This window comes from Odocoileus virginianus, chromosome 2 (assembly GCF_023699985.2).
Source record: "Odocoileus virginianus isolate 20LAN1187 ecotype Illinois chromosome 2, Ovbor_1.2, whole genome shotgun sequence".
Classification (NCBI taxonomy): Eukaryota; Metazoa; Chordata; class Mammalia; order Artiodactyla; family Cervidae; genus Odocoileus; species Odocoileus virginianus.
Genome location: NC_069675.1, coordinates 21,537,746 through 21,556,131, shown reverse-complemented (window position 1 = coordinate 21,556,131; position 18,386 = coordinate 21,537,746). Strand labels below are relative to the sequence as shown.

General features: G+C 39.3%; 1 protein-coding gene across 15 annotated transcripts in view; it reads left to right on the top strand.

Annotated features, from left to right (window-relative positions):
• Positions 1–18,386, top strand: part of SLC8A1 (solute carrier family 8 member A1) — a 455,708-nt gene that overhangs the window by 418,163 nt on the left and 19,159 nt on the right. The window lies entirely within an intron of this gene.

The following is an 18,386-nucleotide window of genomic DNA, read 5'->3' as shown; positions in this document are numbered from 1 at the left end:
GGGGACACACCACCTCGCCCCTACAAGAAAGTGGAGGGAGTCTTAGTTCATCCCCCAGCCCTGCAGGAGAGGGACACACACTTTGGGAGACAGAGATGAAGGACAGAGTTCCTCCTGCAGACCCCAGCTGCAGTGCCCGCTGGGGGACGGGTGGCTGCAGAGGGATTTCTAGGTGTTCTGTGTCCAACTTTTTTGCAACCCCGTGGGCTGCAGCCCACCTGGCTCCTCTGTGCATGGAATTCTCCAGGCAAGAATACTGGGTAGTGACAGTGGGTAGTGGTTCCCTTCTCCAGGGAACCTTCCTGACTCAGGGATTGAACCTGGGTCTCCTGCATTGCAGACAGATTCTTTACCATCTGAGCTACCAGGGAAGCCCTATTATGTTGAGAAATGTTCTCTATACCAACTTTGATTAGAGTTTTTCATCATAAATGGGTGTTATATTCTGTCAAGTGCATTTGTGGCATCTATTGAGATAATCATGATTCTTATCCTTCTATTGGTTAATGTGGTATGTCACATTGATTGATTTACCAATGGTGAATCATCCTTATTCCACTAGAATAAATCCAACTTGATCAGGATGTATCATTCTCTTTATGTATTGTTGCATTCAGGTTACTAAAATTTTGTTGACTTTTGCATATATATTCATCAAAGATATTGGCCTGTAATTTTCTTTTTTTGTATTGTCTTTGTCTGATGTTTATATCAGGGTAGTGGTAGCCTTATAGAATGGATTTAGAAGTGTTTTTTCCTCTTCGATTTTTTGGAATAGTTTGAGAAGAAGAATTTCTTTTTTATATGTTTGGTAGAATTCCCCAGTGAAGTCATCTGGTGTTGGACTTTTGTTTCCTAGGAGTTTTGTTAATTAAAAATTCAGTTTGACTACTAGTGATCAGTCTGTTCAAATTGTGTGTTTCTTCTGGATATAGTCTTGGTAAGTTGTCTGTGTCTAGAAATTTGTCCATTTCTTCTAGGTTGTTCAGTTTATTGGCATATAACTTTTCATACTATTCTCTTATTTTTTGTATCTCTGTGGTATCAATTTTTAAAAAATTTTTATTGGCATATAGTTGATTTACAAACTACTGTAATGATGTAAAGTAATTAGCCTATTTAAAAAAATTTTTTAAAATAAAATAAAATAAAATAAAAATAAAAATTAAAAAAAATTAAAAAAAAAAAAGAAAACCCAGGCCTGAATCTGAAAAAAAAAACAAAAAACAAAAAACAATGTTATGTTAGGTTCAGGTGTTCAGCAAAGTGAATCAGCTGTACATATATGCATACCCATATATTAATACATAGAACTTTTTCTGTCCACTCACTTTCAGTCTGTGTGTCTGTAGCCCAGAAGGAAGTCTCTTTTTTATATCTAGTCAGCCACTCTATGTCTTTTAATTGGAGAATTTATCCATTAACTTTTAAAGTAATCATTTATAAGTATGTATTTACTAACATTTTAATAGTTGTTTTCTGGTTGCTTTTATAGTTATTCTCTGTTCTTTTGTTTTCTTCTGGTTGACTTTTTTTTATTGTGTTTGTGTTCCTTTCTTTTTGGTTTTTGGTATATCTCTTGCAGGTTTTTGACTTGTGGTTATATGTGGTTCATATATGTTGACCTGTAATTACATTTACTTGTTTTAAACTTGTAGTCATTTAAGTCCAAACACATTCCAAGAGATCTACATTTTCTGCTTCCCTGCTCCCACATTTTGTTTTTATTATCATAGTTTACATCTTTATGCTTATCACTTAACTGTTTATTGTAGTCATAGTTGCTTTTACAATTTTTTGACTTTTAATCTAGATCCTGATTTATTTAAGTGGTTGATCCTCATATCTTACTTATATTTGCCTTTCCTAGTGGGATTTTCCCTTTCCTATAGCTTCTTACTTCTTTTCTATTTAGAGAAGATCCTTCAGCATTTCTTTTATGGTATGTTTACTATTGATGAATTGTCTGCTTGTCTGGGAAGTTCTTTATCTCTCTTTCTAGTCTAAATTATAATCTTGCTGGATAGAATATTCTAGGTTGCAGGTTTTTCCCTTTCAGCAGTTTGAATATATCATGCCACTCTCTTCTGGCCTGCAAAATTTCTGCAGACCAGTCAGTTGATAGCCTTATGGGGAATTCCCTTGTATATGACTCTTTTGCTATCTTTAGAATTCTCTAATTTTTGCCATTTTAATTACGATATGTCTTAGTGTGAAGCAGTTTGGAATCCTCTGTGCATTCTGTACCTGTATCTAATTTCTTCTTCAGGTTTGGGAGGTTCTCAGCCATAATTTCCTCAAATACATTTTCAATCCCCTTCTCTCTTCTCCTTTTGGAATTCATATAATGAAAATATCAGAACCCTTACTATTATTCCAGATATCAAGTTGCTTTCATTTTTAAAAAATTTTCTTTCTGCTAGTCCTGATTGTGTGATTTCCATAATTCTATCTTTCAGGTCACTTGCATATTCTTCTGTATCACTTAGTATGTTATTCATGTTTCTGGTTTATTTATTTCAGCTATTATTCATTTCTGAATGGGTCTCATTTATATTTGTTAGTTCCTTGCTAGAAAAGTATTTCGATCAGTTATTTTCCTTAGTTCAGTTAATAATTTTATCAACGATTTTTTACATAGCTGTGTCTAGTTCAATTTATTACCAGTGTTTTGCATTCTTTAGTTGGTAAATTGTTTATTCCTGTTTTATTATTTTTTCAGAGGTTTTCTCTTACTCTTTCAATTTTGAGTAGTTCCACCCTTCACTTTGCTTACCTTTCTCTGCCTCTGTGAATTTAAACAGTTATTGTGGCCTTGAAGTGGTATTGTTATGTGGGAGGATCCCTATACAGACTGCATGTGCCTAATGCCTTTGGTGGGAGGACTGGATTTTTTGTATATACTTGTCTCATGTTTCCTCAGGGTGTGTGGGCATCACCTAGGTAGGCAGTCAGGCTGGAGATGGGGTGGAGGGCCGAGCTGGTGTCAGAAGTGAAGCAGGACTTCCCGTCTGCTCGGTGGCCACCACTGCCTGGTTAGGGTCAATGTCAGGGTCAGGTCTAGCAACCAAATTGCTAGAGAAGAAGCCCCAGGGGTCAGGCTCAGGCTGACTCCTTTCCCTTTAAGTATCTGTTTCTCCCTCTCTCTTTCCCAGGACCATTGCCCCAGAGGGCTGTGCTGAAGCATGTGGGGCCTGTATGTAGACAGAGGTCCAATGCACAGCCTGCGTGGGCATCTGCTGCTTCACTCAGATGCAGCCTTGGGTGTGAATCCCCTTTGTTTCCCACGGTCGATCCCTGCCGCCTGCCTCCACACCTCCACCCCTATTGTAGAACTACTGTAGTCTGGCAAGGACCTGCGTGGACTCGGCACGTTTCGGTAGGTTAGCTGCGGTCAAGGGGCAGCTCTCGGTGATCTGGGTGGTTCCTGGCATGCCGCTGCCCACCTGGGGCCCCTCCTCAGAATGGGTCACCTCTGTGACCGTGGTCTGGTCTTCCCCCCTTTCCTGGATGCCCCAGATCCAGTACTGCACTGTGGTGTGAAGTGAGCAGGGCCAGATCATTTGCTCAGTTCAGACTGGGAAGTGGAATGAGGCAGTCATTGGCAACCTAGTAGCCTCCAGGGGAGGCCTCTCTCTGCCCTACTTCCAGAGCTAGTCAGCACATGTGCAGTGTCCAGGCTTCTCCAGCCTTTCCATCTGACCCAGTTCCTCCAGCCAGGCAAAGGGGCCTCTCTCCTCCGCATAGATCCCCAGAATCTGGGATGCCCAGTCTGTGTCTTGACCCACTCACTCCACAGGTCCCTTCACTCTTGTCATCTCCCTTTTCCTCTCAGTCCCCTTCTAAGGGCCCAGGTCTAGAACCAGTCACTTTTCTTCTCTCTCTACCAGAGTATGTATATGTCTTTCTTACAGCCTTGGTTGTAAAGAGGCTCTTCTGCCAGTTTCCAGTTCATTTTAAGTGAGAATTATTCATTCAGGGAAAATGAGTTCCGTGTCCTCTTATTCCATCTTGATCTCCTAGGTTTCAAAATTTAAAATTATAGGATATGTTAATAAATTCCACAAAAATGTATATACAAAGACAAATATTTACCCACCACTTTTTAATGGACTCATACTAGACATTGTTACATAACCTGCTTTTTCTCTTAGTGGTGCATCACAAAAATTTTTGTTAGTGTATCATTACATCATAATTTTAACAATTACACAATATTATGTTATATGAAATTGCAATTTATTTTATTAAAACTGCAGGCAATTCAGTTGTTTCTAATTTTTCTCTAACATAAAATCTCTGCTACAAACATCCCCATAAGTAAACTTTCACATTTGTAAAGTCAATTCCAAATTCCCAGAAGTAGAATCGCTTGAACAAAGATTTTATGGATTTTTAACTTTTGATTGACACATGCCATTTTGTACTATGTGATTCACAGGAATGAGTTACTGAGGGAAATTTTACACCAAGTCAAGGCAAGAGGAATCAGAACTGGGACAATTATCAGAACTTTTTAGAACCCCCTTAGGTCTCACCTGCTGCCTCCAGGGCTGGGTTGAAGTTGTGTGCACTGACCTTTATTGCTTATTGAGTTGCCTCCCTTTGCCTGGGTTGGGAAGATCCCCTGGAGAAGGGATCCACTACCCACTCCAGTATTCTGGCCTAGAGAATTCCATGGACTGTGTAGTCCATGGGGTCGCAAAGAGTCAGACACGACTAAGTGACTTTCACTTTCCATTTGCCTACTTTGAATAGTTTTTCGTGTTCTCCTGAGCTTATAATACACAAAGCAACCTCTTCAAAAAGAGAATTTCTCTGTGGAATAAATAGCTCGGTAGACACCCACAGGGTAAAGACACAGGTTGCTGCCGTCAGTGTATTGTCTAGAGCCACAGACTTAGAATCACACCAGTAGCCACCTAACAGGGAGTTTCTTTTATGACTCATTAAGGCTACCTGGAGGTGAGAGCAAGGATTTCTGTTTTCATCTTTTCCCAGGTTTTTTGTTTTGTTTTTTTTTTAGATACTTCTCAGCTATATCTAGCTCTAGTGATACTTGGGGGACCTTGAGCTTTACCATCTCTAAAGTAGGACTTGAGAAGAGGAGGGAGAGGATTTGAGAAGACTCAACAAGATATGGATGTTCCCAAAATAGAACAAAGCACAGAAGAAAGAACCAGGTTTCAAATGCAAGGAAGGTTGAGAGGGAGAAGCAAAGTGGGGGACACTATTTTGTGCAGGGCAGTTCGGAACTGTTTTTGAGGCAAGGGTGTTTAAGGTATATCTTTCTCTTAACAAACTAACATGGCTTAGGAAAGTGACAGTTTATTCAGCTTTTTTGTTTTAGTCCCAGATCTGCCCTTCTCTTTTTTCTTTGGAAAATGTTACTTCACTAAATCTTACCATTTTTTTTACCCTCTCAAGGACATGGTGTCACTAAAGGCTTATTATGTGAGTAAGAGAATTATGACTCAAAATATCAAAAAATTTTAATTATTTAACATAGATTCATTCAAACCCATTTTTATGTACTTTTGTAGACAGTGTAAATGTAATGCTGGGAGAAGCCAGGAATATAAGGAGTTAAAAAAAAATGTTTTATCAGTCATTGACCTGTCAAAATGATCAGCTGTTTTAACATTATGTAGTTACAATCATAGTTGAACATAATTGTTTCTGTACATTTTCTTTGAACTCTTTGTCCATGTTCAAGTTTAAAGTATATCAGTTGTCTAGTCCTTATCAACCCACCCCCTCCCCCCCGGACTTGTGGTTAAGAACCAGCTAGAGTCACACCTCTTTGGTCTGAATCCTAGCTTCACCTCTTGTTATTGGCTATGTAACTTTGGTCAAATTTCTTCTACTCTGGGCTTCAGTTTTCTCATCTGTTAAATGGGGATAACAATAGTACCCACATTAAAGGGTTGTCTGTGGATTAAATGAGGATCTATGTATGTGTAGTGCCTCACCTAGGGAGCCACATAAATGTTAACTATTGTTGTCCTTATCTCTTCTATCACTTCTGAACATCAAGGACAGAACCACATTTTCCTATAATCCTACATAAGGTCTATTAACCATAAATCACCTTGCTGAAGGAAACCATAATAAAAGATTTTAATATCATCAATATATCCTTTGTTATCACCAGAACAAAGATTTCTTTTTTTTTTTTTTGCTCTTCATTTATTTTTATTAGTTGGAGGCTAATTACTTCACAACATTTCAGTTGGTTTTGTCATACATTGACATGAATCAGCCATGGAGTTACATGTATTCCCCATCCCACCTCCCTCTCCACCTGATTCCTCTGGGTCTTCCCAGTGCACCAGGCCTGAGCACTTGTCTCATGCATCCAACCTGGGCTGGTGATCTGTTTCACTATAGATAATATACATGCTGTTCTTTCGAAACATCCCACCCTCGCCTTCTCCCACAGAGTCCAAAAGTCTGTTCTGTACATCTGTGTCTCTTTTTCTGTTTTGCATATAGGGTTATCGTTACCATCTTTCTAAATTCCATATATATGTGTTAGTATACTGTAATGGTCTTTATCTTTCTGGCTTACTTCACTCTGTATAATGGGCTCCAGTTCCATCCATCTCATTAGAACTGATTCAAATGAATTCTTTTTAATGGCTGAGTAATATTCCATGGTGTATATGTACCACAGCTTCCTCATCCATTCGTCTACTGATGGGCATCTAGGTTGCTTCCATGTCCTAGCTATTATAAACAGTGCTGTGATGAACATTGGGGTGCACGTGTCTCTTTCAGATCTGGTTTCCTCGGTGTGTATGCCCAGAAGTGGTATTGCTGGGTCATATGGCAGTTCTATTTCCAGTTTTTTAAGAAATCTCCACAAAGATTTCAAAATATAATAACACAGCATTTGTTATACCTACCAATTTCTAGACACCACATTAAGCCTTTTCACATCACTTCTTTTGTTCTTCTTATCAGCCATATAAAATGAGGACTTGTATTTTCCCATTTTTACAGGTGAGGTTTTAGAGGCTTAGAGAAGTTGTGCTGAGGTCACATGGCCAGTGCATGGCAAATGGAAGTAGAGTAAGTAAAGTAAGCAGGTCTTACTTAAGTTTGGGGTTTTCCTGGTGCCTCAAATGGTAAAGAATCTGCCTGAGATGGGGGAGACAGGGGTTTAATCCCTGGCTCAGGAAGATCTCCTGGAGAAGGGAATGTAAACCCACTCCAGTATTCTTGCCTGGAGAATTCCATGGACACAAGAGCCTGGTGGGCTACAGTCCACAGGGTCACAAAGACTCAGACATGACTAACACTTTCACTTATTTAAGTTTAGGCTCCTTACTACCATAATTAGGTATATTATGCTGACCAGAGTTACTAGGACTGTTATTCTTCAGTAGCAATAGTCGTTATCCAGAGTAACACAGACTCAGGTGACCAAATTGGCCACTCACAGTGGCCTCAGCTTACTAAATATCTCCATGCTAAGTGGAACCATTATCTCATGTGCACCGACTGGAAACTGTCAGATATAATGTTCATCATCCAGTTGCTGGTTGACCAGAGCAAGGAGATTTCCTTTAAGTCAATCAGCCTTGTAACCCCTTACTTGATCAGGCACACATTGGAATGTCCACCACTATAATCTGCATCAGCCTTTTAATCTGGGTAAGCAAACAAGCAGAACTCTCAGGGTACCCAGCATACATAATCTGATCCACTCCAGAACCATATTAATGCAGGTCTCAAGAGACAGCCAGGTTGGAACAGAACTTCTTTGCTGTACAACCAGCTAGTTGGTTCAGGGTTCTTCTCAGGACTGAGAGCAAGAGGGTCAGCAAGTGACTGAGAAATTCAAGAGCCCCATCTCAGGTAAACCACCAGAATTCTTTGGAAGGTTCAAAATGCTTCTATTAACATCAAGAATTAGAATCAGAGACTTTAGAAAATTTTAGCAAATGCCATGAAGCTAGGAGCTTGAAGAAGGAAGGGGAACCTTGAACCCACTCTTGAACATTCATGAACATTGTTCTGAAAAATAATGCTATTATGGAACTGTATGTTCCCAGTATGTTTGAGTGGAGTGTTTACCATTTCCTTTTGAGAACATGTAGCAACTTACAGTTTGGAAAAGAAATCAAATAGTACTGCTGGTTGTTGTTCATTCTCTTCTCTGCCTGTGTTCCCTGAAGAATAAACACCTTATTTTTCTGTTTTAATTGGAATTAATCTTTCTTTGAACTTGAAACATACCAGGATTTCAGATACATCATAGGAAGACTAAGTTCCAGGGGTAACCCTGCAAAGTGCAAACGTTCAAGTTAACAATATCAAAGTGAAAAGTAATTTATTCAATAACAGAATGTTGATTTTTAAAATTTTTATTTTATATTGGAGTATAGTTGATTAACAGTGTTTCAGGTGTACATCAAAGGGATTCACTTATGTATTTACCTATTCTTTTTCAAATTCTTTTCCCATTTAGGTTATTACAGAATACTGAGCCAAGTTCCATATGCTATATAGTAGGTCCTTGTTGGTTATCTAGCATTGTGTATCTAGTCCCAAACTGCCGATGTATCCCTCCCTGCCACCCTTCCCCTTTGGTAACCATAAGTGTGTTTTCTGTTTTGTAAATAAGTTCATTTGTATCTTTTTTTTTTTTTTAGATTCTGAAATCAAGCAATATGTATGATATTTGTCTATCTCTGACTGACTTCATTTAGTACGATAATCTCCAGGTCCATCCATGTTGCTGCAAGTGGCATTATGTCATCCTTTTAGTGGCTGAGTAATATTCCATTGTATGTATATGCTACATCTTCTTTATCTGTTCCTCCATCAATGGACATTTATTTTGCTTCCATTTCTTGGCTGTTGTAAATAGTGCTGCAATGTACACTGGGGTGCATGTATCCTTTTGAACCATGGCTTTCTCTGCATATATGCCCAGGGGTGGGATTGCTAGATCATTTGGTAGCTCTATATTTAGTTTTTTAAGGAATCTCCATATGTTTCTCCATAGTGGCTTACCAATTTACATTCCCACCAATAGGGTGGAAGGGTTCCCTTTTCTACAAACTCTCGCCAGCATTTTTTGGTTTGTAGACGTTTTGATGATGACCGTTCTGTCTGGTGTAAAGTGATATCTCAATGTGCTTTTGATTTGTATTTCTCTAATCATCAGACATGTTGAGGATCTTTTCATGTGCCTCTTAGCCATCTGTATATCTTCTTTGGATAAATGTCTACTTAGATCTTCTGCCCATTCTTTGATTGGGTTGTTTGGGTTTTTTTTTTTTATATTGAGCTGCATGAGCTGTTTATAAATTTTCAATATTAATCCCATGTCAGTTACATCATTTGCAAATATTTTCTTCCATTATGTGGGCTTTTCATTTTGCTTACGGTTATCATGACTGTGCAAAAGCTTTTAAATTGAATTAGGTCCCATTTATTTCTGTTTTTGTTTCCATTATTCTGGGAGATAGTTTGAAGAAATATTGCTGTGATTTATGTCAAAGAGTGTTTCTCTTATGTTTTCGTCTAGAAGTTTTATAGCATCCAATCTTACATTTAGATCTTTAATTCATTTTGAGTTTATTTTTGTATATAGTGGTAAAGAATGATCTAATTTCAGTTTTGTACATGTGGCTGTCCAGTTTTCTCAGCGTCATTTATTGAAGAGACTGTCTTTCTACATTGTATAATCTTATCTCCTTTGACATAGATTAATTGACCACAGTTGCATGGGTTTATTTCTGGGCTTTCTATACTTTTTTTTTTTTGTGCTAGTACTGTACTGTATTGATTACTGTAGATTTGTAGTATAGTCTGAAGTCAGGGAATTGATTCCTCCAACTCCATTTTTCTTAAGATTGCTTTGGTTTTAGGATCTTTTGTGTCCCCATCAGATTTTAAGACTTTTTGTTCTAGTTCCATGAAAATAAGTGCTATTGGTAATTTGATAGGGATTTCATTGACTATGTAGATTACCTTGGGTAACATAGTCATTTTCACAATATTCATTCTTCTAATACAAGAACATGGTATATCTTTCCATCTGTGTCATCTTCAATTTCTTTCATCAGCATCTTATAGTTTTTGGAGTACAAAAATTTTGCATCCTTAGGTAGGCTTATTTCTAGACGTTTTATTCTTTTTGATGTTATGGTAAATGGGACTGTTTAATTTCCTTTTCTGATCTTTCATTGTTAGTGTATAGGAATGCTAGAGATTTCTGTACTTTAATTGTGTATCTTCCAACTTCACCTATTTATTGATGAGCTCCAGTAGTTTTCTGGTGGCATCTTTAGGATTTTCTATGCATAGTATCATTTCATCTGCCAACAGTGAAGGTCTTCCTTCTTTTCTAATTTGGATTCTTTTTATTTTTCTTCTCTGATTGCCATGGCTAGGACTTCCAAAACTATGTTGAATAAAACTGCAAGAGTGCACATCCTGATCTTGTCTCTAATCTTAGAGGAAATGCTTTCAGTTTTTTACCATTATGATATTAGTTGTATGTTTGTCATATATGACCTTTATTATGTTGAAGTACATTCCTTCTGTGTCCAATTTCTGGAAAGTTTTTTATCACAAATGAGTGTTGGATTTTGTCAAAAGCTTTTTCTGTATCTATTGATATGACCATATGGTTTTTATATTTCAATTTGTTGATGGGGTAGTTCACACTAATTAATTTGTGGATATTGAAAAAATCTTTGCATCTCTGGGATAAATCCCATTTGATCATGGTATATGATCAAATTAATGTTTTGTTGGGTTTGATTTGCTAGTATTTTGTTTAGGATTTTTTGTATCTATGTTCATCAGTGATATTGGCCTGAATTTTTTTTTGTGTGTGGTATCTTCATCTGGTTTCAGTATCAGAGTGATGGTGACATCAGAGAATGAGTTTGGAAGTGCTCCTTCCTCTGCAATTTTTTGGAAGGGTATCAAAGGTTATGTGTTAACTCTGCTCTAAATATTTGATAGAATTTGCCTGTGAAGACATCTGGTCCTGGACTTTTATTTGTTGGGAATTTTTAAATTACAGATTCAATTTTAGTGCTTGTAATTGGTCTGTTCATATTTTCTACTTCTTCCTGGCTCAGTCTTGGGAGATTGTACCTAAGAATTTTTTCATTTCTTCTAGGTTGTCCAATTTATTGGTGTATTGTTGCTTGTAATAGTCACATGATCCTTTGTATTGATGTGGCTTCCACTGTAACTTCTTTTTCATTTCTAATTTTATTGACTTGAGCCCTCTCCCTTTTTTCTTGATGATTTTGGCTAAAAGGTTTATCAATTTTGTTCATCTTCTTAGAGGACCAGCTTTTAGTTTCTGTGATCTTTGCTATTGTTTGTCTTTATTTCTGCTCTGATCTTTATGATTTCTTTCCTTCTACTAACTTTGGGTTTTGTTTGTTCTTCTTTCTCTAGTTGCTTTAGGTTTAAGGGTAGATTTGAGACTCTTCTTTAGAAACAAGAACTTTAGAACTGAATTCAGGAGATAGAACTTCTAACCATTATTCATGTTTTTGCTGGAATCAACTTCTTGACTTAGCCATGCTTTTCTTGCCTGCAAAATAGGCATAATCATGACAATTTAGGGAGCTGATAAGAGGATTAAGTAATATGGATTTCAGAGCACTTTGTAAACTGAAAGTTGGTATAAGATGCAGGAAATTATTATTTACACTGAAATCAACTCGCAAAATGTCAAAAGGAATAGAAACCATCAGAAAATGAGAATGGAAACTTTTCTGATCAGAAAGGGAATTTTTTTTTTTAGTTTATCATGTAGTTCCCCTGTGTGCTAGGCATAAATAATATTTCTATATTGTATATTATCTTTTATCTCATTTAGGTTATATCATTCAGTGATTTGAGTGATTTTGCCTCCCCCCAAGCTGGGTATAACTGAGTTTTGTCTGTCTGGTGGCCAGGACCATGTCAAGGGGTTTAACAGGCAGCTATATGCTCAGGAAGACTTTAGGCATGCTATCTGCTGCTGAGCAGGAGTGTGTGCCTACCATGTTGGGTATTTGGCCTGAGGTGTCCTAGAAGGGGATCCTGTTGAGTGGGGCCAGGTCTTGGTGAGATGGTGGTCTGCCCCGAGGGCTCACGCCAATGAGCACTCCCCAGAACTGCTACTGCCGGCGTCTTTGTTCCCTAGGGGGCCAAGCTGCCTCTTCCTCCACTGGAGGAGAGCCTCCAGTACTAGCAGGTAGGTCTGGCCCAGGCTCTTCTGAAATCACTGCTTTTTTCACTGGTTCCTGGTGCACATAGACCTTGTGTGCACCCTCCAAGAGCAGAGTTTCTTCTTCCCCCAGTCTTGTGGAAGTCCTGAGATCAAACACTGCTGGCCTTCGAAGCCAGACTTTCTGGAGGCTCCACCCCTGTTGCGAGACCATCAGTCTGGGAGGCCTGATGTGGGACTCCAAACTTTCACTTCTGTGGGAGAACCTCTGTGAAATAATTATTTTCCAGTCTTTGGCTCGCACCCCCCCATCCCCTACAGTGGGCATGGGACTTGATTTTATCACAACCGTGCCCTCCTACCATCATAATAATGGACTTCCTTCTTTGTCTTTGGATGTAGGGTATCTTTTTTGTTAGGGTGCAGCATTTTTTTGTTGATAGTTGTTCAGCAGTTAGTTGTGATTTTGGTGTTTTCCTAAGAAGAGGTGAGCTCACATCCTTCTTCCTCCGCCATCTTGTCTCCATCCTGAATCCCCACAATGTCGATTTTGTTGACCTATATGTTAGAGCTATTCATGTGTTTTCTCGACTAATACAGGGAAGGTACCACTGTCCTTACACAGAGGGTGAATCGAAGGCTCTGTGTAGTTGGTTACTGGGTCTCAGTCTGGTTGGAGAGCTTTAATGAATGTCAGTGCTCAGGCTGCATTCTAGACCAAGGAAACAGAAACCCAGAGCAGAGCTCGCAATCTGGTACTTTTCCGAAGCTACCCTGGTGATAAAAATGAGTAGAAGCAGGTGTTCTGACCTGCCAGCATGAATCCTCTTGAGCTTTTGACTTACGTCTTTTCTTCTCTTCTAAGAGTAGGTCAGTGTCATTGTCTCCATTTCTTTTTCAGGGACAAATTTTTATGGGTAGACATTTTAAGTGTGTTTCCCTTTTTCAGTTTTTATAACTCCTCTAACTAGTCATTAATCAATCAAACATCAGTAATTCCCTGATCTCTTAAACTTCACTTGTATGCCAAACAAGGTTTCTTTTCATATGAGCCAGTGAGGTGAGTTTGTGTAAGTGAGAAGTTTGGGTTTCATATTTACTGAGGTAAATAAATATTACAAAGACAAAATCTTGTTTAAAGTCCTTAGTGACAGAGAAATTAGTACATAAGTAAAATTTCCATTTGAATTCTCAAAGAGTGAAACAAAAAGTGCATAGAAGAGAGGAAAGAATAGAGAGGAATATGTGTGTTTTTTAAGCAAGGATGTCTTTCAGTCATTAGTAAAATTAGGACCATAAACCAGATCTCTGGTGTCTTTTTATGACATAGAAAGTGAAAGTCACTCAGTCAAGTCTGATTCTTTGCAATCCTATGGACTAGAGCCCTCCAGGCTTCTCTGTCCATGGAATTCTCCAGGCAAGAATACTGGAGTGGATTGTCATTCCTTTCACCAGGGAATCTTCTTTACCAAGGGATCGAACCTGGGTCTCCTGCATTGCAGGGGGATTCTTTACCACCTGAACCACAAAGGCAGCCCTTTTATGACTTAGGTTATATAGAATTTTCAAATAAAAAATCTCTGATTTTAAGAATAATTTTATGTTCTACCACATTTTTAAATACCTAGGACCATAAAGTTAATATGTCTTTAAGGGGTGTTATAACTCCCCAGAAGTTTAGAATCATTACAGTAACTCAGAATTCTGGACCACTTATGGATTCTCTTGGGATCTGGCTCTGTTGTATTATAAAAATAATTACTAATATTGAGCACTCATTAAGTACTAGGTCTTGTTAACTCATTTCCCTCAAAATCATATAAAGTAGGTACATTTCTTACCTGGCAAGTGAAACAGTCAGAATTCAACTAATTTTAAATAAATTTCCCTCATTCCTTGGCCTTTCATAGTTACCATGCTTGAATTGGGTTTTTTAAAATAGAGCACAGCTAGAGGGTGGGGGACTTCATGGCCAAGCTGCCCAAGCATTTATAAAAATGCATATTCCTGTGTCTTTTTCTCAGAGAGTCTGATTAATTAGGCGGAGGGTAGAGCCCCAAATCTTTCAAAAACCAAAACAAGGAACTCCCAGTATTTTCAGTACACACTTGATTGACATTATGCACAGTATCTGAAACAGTCCTCCCTGCCACCAGTTATTCCATGGCAGCGCTCATATAAATAGTCACTTACATGATTTGAAGTCAATAACTGTGCCAACATTTCTTACCTATTTTTAAGAGCTCAATGACTCTGTGCTGTGTGGTTTAACTTCACAGATACTGGCACACTTTCATCACTGGCAAAATCTTCAGGTCTAGATATCACTTTGAATATTTCATCTAGGTCATTTATTCTTTTAAAAGGAGATATTGTCATCATTAGTCAAGTTTAAGGGTAGACATGTATAGACTCCTGCAAAAAAGAAAAATCCCACCAAAATCATTTATCTGAATTTAGTATTGTGATATATTCTATGTACCACCCAACAGTAAAGTTAGGAAACCAGAATCTGTGAGTGCACACAGATAGAAGAGCCCAGAATGTCCCCTTGATGAGACTTCTGTCACTACTACAAGGAAGCTCTGAGCTCCTCATGTTGTCAATAATTCACAGGTGCTGGGAGACAGCAACCCTGCCTCCATAAGCAGGCTGGACTTTAGTCAAAATTACTGTCAGCATCAGTTCCTGAGCACAGACCACTTGAGAGTTGAACAGCTGGCCCCCAGCATATGCTAAGAGTCAAGGCAAAGATTAATCATTTCTGGGTGGAGCTAGTCAAAACACAGAAACCTTTCCTGTGACCTGCAGGGTTGTAAGAACTATCCCTTTTACAGCAGAAATGTTTAAGACTTAGTCGTAGGTAGCGATAAAGTTTGAGAAATTCAGTTTAAAAAATCATTTCTGGAGGAAAGGGGAGTGTGTTGACATAGTCCTGCATATTGACCAAGTGATTTGGCAAAGGCCAGATGCAGAGAACAAGCATGTCCTGACTCTGTAATGTGTGGTTTAATTCCAGCCACACTGCCTCCCAAACATATCTTTCCTGTTAGTGATTCACAGTTACAGGGACCGAGGAGGCAGGATCAAAAGTCTAAAACTCTACAATTAACTTTAAATGTATTAGAATTCAAGGTGAGAATTAGAAATAAAAATTTCTATTATGTAGGTATAGTTATAAACACATATAATTATCAATAATTACTTAGTTTGTAGCAATCACAATGGATATCTGACTCATATAGGTATGTATTTAACAGTCTAAGTTCTGAATATGCCTGTACTGTGGCAACAGTTCTTGTTTGGATGTCACCCCAGGGAATGGCATTTGCATGGATTTTGCCTTGTTCAGCCACAAACAGGTCTTGGGCTTGGCATTCAGGGCCAGGCTTGGCAGGACCTCATCTACAGTCTGTGATCTGCCACTCTGTACGCTAAGCAGTGGTCAGAGAAAGTGGTTTGGGGAGATTCCATCACACTTCATTTGGAAAACAGAGTTGTCTCTGTTGAAGTTCAAGCTAATAGTCTGGATTTACATGTGTTTCTACAATTTTCCTATACAGCTTTTGAATTGCAAAACAAAAATCTGATTTAAAAATCAAGTAAGTAAAACCTACCTGGCTCAGAGGCCCAAACATGTTTTTTATGTGATAAGCTAATCACTTGGGTTGCTAACTTTCAGAGGCATTTATAAATAGGAACGTATTATTATTAGGACTCTCCTGCGCTATTCACATTAATGGGCTATTGGAAAAAAATGACTTGAGTGAGAAGAAATCCCTGCAGACCCAGGAGGGCCCAGTAAAATCTTTGATTTTTGTGCCTCATTCACTTCTGGCACAGCAGCAGAGATGCCGTCCAGAAAGGTCAGGGTTTGAGTGGAGATGGGGCACCCAGGAAGCCTGGAGTGCCGCATACTATGTGCCAAGGGAGGTAAGCAGGCCTAGGATACTAGATCCGCATCCCTACAGCGTGGCGGTGGGGGGAGAGGGAAGGCCCCGAATCACTAGCTGCCGCCAGCAGGCATGTCAGCACAGAATACCATCTCACGTGCTCCTCAGCAGTAGCTGAACTGTGACTGCCTCCCACCTTGGACTCTGTTCATTTACATTCCTTGTTCAGCTGTCTGTCCTTGAAAATTAAAAGCCAAGTGACTTTTTTTTTTTTTTTTGAGGCTGCTGCTGCGGCAGTTCCTAATAACTCTTAATAATGAACTGCAAGAGACGAAGATTTGTCTCACTTGGCTTTTGCTCGCCCGCCTCCATGGTGATCCTGATCAGGCTGCAGTGTGTGATCTCAAGTGTAACATGTAGCACCGGTCCCGCAGGACAGGGTCGCCAGCTGCCTGCACCTCCTTCTTAGTTCTCACCAGTACAGGAAGGGGCACTCTGCAGAAACCTGTCCCAGGTTTTCTGAGTGGAAGGAACGGGGCAGCCTGAAAGGGACTGAGGAGAGGAAAATGTGAGCCTTCCTAGGAGAGGAAGTGAGGTGTAGGCTGAGAATGGGCTCTGAAATCAAACAGATTTGGTTTCAGAATCCTTGCTCTATTGACAGGCACCCTGTCCCATAGGGAGACTATCACAACATCACTGTTTCCCAGATTATAAAAATGGAAGAATAACATCTACTCCACAAAAGGTTAGATTGAGGGTTCAGTGAAAATATCCATGTAACTGTGGCTGATTCACATTGTTATATGGCAGAAACCAGCACAACATTGTAAAGCAATTATCCTCCAGTTAAAAACTAAAAACATATCTATGTAATATGGGTAGTACAGAGTAAGAAGTTTGCCTCTTTATAAAACATAGGTCAGACCCTATCTGTGGGTCCATCCCACAGACCATCAAGGTTAACCACTTCCCTTTCAGAAAGAAAGTGACATTGCAGATTCAGTAGCCTCTGAGAAGCCTAAATAACCTCTGTCCTGTGGTAAAGCACAAGAATCTACAGGCTTATGTAAGCAAACGTGCTTTATGTATCATCCCCATTGGAGCTTGGGCTTTGCAGGTGGCACTAGTGGTAAAGGACCCACCTTCCATTGCAGGAGATGTAAGAGACGTGGGTTTGATCCCTGGTTTGGGAAGATCTGCTGGAGGATGGCCTGGCAGCCCACCCCAGTATTCTTGTCTGGAGAATCCCATGGTCAGAGGAGCCTGGCGGGCTACAGTCCATAGGGTCGCAAAGAATGGGACATGACTGAGCGACTTAGCACACACGCTGTTGGAGGTGGCAACAGAGTGGAGAAAGCCATCCAGATATCACACGTCTCTCTACACACATGCTTAGACCATGGTACCTTGGAGCAGTAGCATACCTGCCACTGCTGGCTTTGCAAATGTGTGTGCAATCTGACAGTTATTAATATTTATTCCAAACTGACTGTGCAACATATCTTGCAGAGGTAGCTGAAAGGACTTTGATATCAGTAACTCAGTGATCATATAAAAAGGAAGTTGAATATCTTACAGGTCCTGTTACATTATTAATAAAGGGAGCTATTTGAGATCCGTCCTCACCTCACCTTTTAATAAACAGACCTGGGCAGCTCCATTCATGTTGTCTTCCCAAAACAACAAAAATAGCTACCCTTGCTTTGTACCAGAAACATAAGCATTTTACATTTAATAGCTCAATTTAACAAAAGCACTCTGAAGTGAGCATTACTATCCTCATTTCACAGAAGGCAATTGAATCTCTAAAAATTAAGTAACTGCCTGGGGTCACATACTCACTGCCAAAGGAAGAATTTGAAACCCTCTGGCTTAAATGAGCACTAAACCCTTGTGCTCTGTTCACCAAGTCTAAGTCAGTTTTGTCCTACTCCTTGTAGAGAAAGGAAATGTGTAAATTCCCTAGCCTCAGAGAAAAGATGCACTCAGGATTATTGGTGAACAGAGCTTTGAGGCCACCCATTAGGACGCCAGGCATAAGGAAAGGTGAAATAATACAGTGAAGAACATTTGCCTGAAGGCAGAAGGCCCAGGTCAGGCCTTAATGTGGCTTCTCCCTTGCTGTGTGATTTTGTACCCATTTACTTATCCTCTCTGAGCCCAGTATCCTCACCTCTAAAGTTTACTGCCCTCATAGAATTGTTACCATCAACAAAGAACTGTGGTATCTGTGGGAAAAAAGAGCTTGACCAAAGTCACCTAAAACTCACCCACCACCAAGCCCTCGAGTCCTGTTA